The sequence below is a fragment of the Octopus bimaculoides genome, chromosome 16 (genome assembly GCF_001194135.2).
Source record: "Octopus bimaculoides isolate UCB-OBI-ISO-001 chromosome 16, ASM119413v2, whole genome shotgun sequence".
Lineage (NCBI taxonomy): Eukaryota > Metazoa > Mollusca > Cephalopoda > Octopoda > Octopodidae > Octopus > Octopus bimaculoides.
In genome coordinates this window covers 43,968,030-43,969,087 of record NC_068996.1, presented here as the reverse complement: position 1 = coordinate 43,969,087, position 1,058 = coordinate 43,968,030, and the positions used below count along the sequence as shown (strand labels likewise).

The following is a 1,058-nucleotide window of genomic DNA, read 5'->3' as shown; positions in this document are numbered from 1 at the left end:
ATAGAAATCATTATGAAGTTCATCCAGCCATAGAAATCATTATGAAGTCCGTCCAGCTATAGAAGTCATTATGAAGTTCGTCGAGCCATAGCAATCATTATGAAGTTCGTCCAGCCATAGCAATCATTATGAAGTACGTCCAGCCAGAGAAATTGTTATGAAGTTCGTCCAGCCATAGAAATCCTTATGAAGTTCATCCAGCCATAGAAATCATTACGAAGTTCATCCAGCCAAAGAAATCATTCCAAAACAGACAAATGGAGCCTTGTCCAACTCCCAGCCTCACCAATTCCTGTCAAACGATCCAAGTCAGGTCAACATGGAAAATGGATGTCGAATGATGATGATGACAATCATTGACACCAGTTACGGTAGCAAATTATTGTTACTCTTTTTTACATTTTTATTCTTTTACTTGTGTCAGTCATTTGACTGCAGCCATGCTGGAGCACCGCTTTTAGTTGAACAAATTAACCTGAGGACTTATTGTTTATAAGTCTGGTACTTATTCTATCGGTCTGTTTTGCTGAACTGCTAAGTTATGAGAACGTAAACATACCAACATCAGTTGTCAAGCGGGGAAGACAAACACATACATATATATGATGGGCTTCCTTCAGTTTTCTTCTACCAAATCCGCTCACAAGGCTTTGATTGGCTTGAGGCTATAGTAGAAGACACTTGTCCAAGGTGCCACAGTGTGAGACTGAACCTGGAACCATGCGGTTCTTATGCAAGCTACTTACCACACAACCATTCCTGCACCTACATATACATACACACACACATTTATATATATATATACACACACACACACACAAATATACATATGTATATATATGCATATATGCATTCATATATATACATACACACACACACACATAAATATACATATGTATATATATGCATATATGCATTCATATATATACATACACACACACACATACATATATATATATATGCATTCATATATATACATACACACACACACATACATATATATATATATGCATTCATATATATACATACACACACACACATACATATATATATATATG

At 35.7% G+C, this 1,058-nt stretch overlaps 1 protein-coding gene across 2 annotated transcripts in view; it reads right to left on the bottom strand.

Annotated features, from left to right (window-relative positions):
- The window catches only part of LOC106874047 (uncharacterized), a 24,314-nt gene that overhangs the window by 9,765 nt on the left and 13,491 nt on the right, over positions 1 to 1,058 (bottom strand). The window lies entirely within an intron of this gene.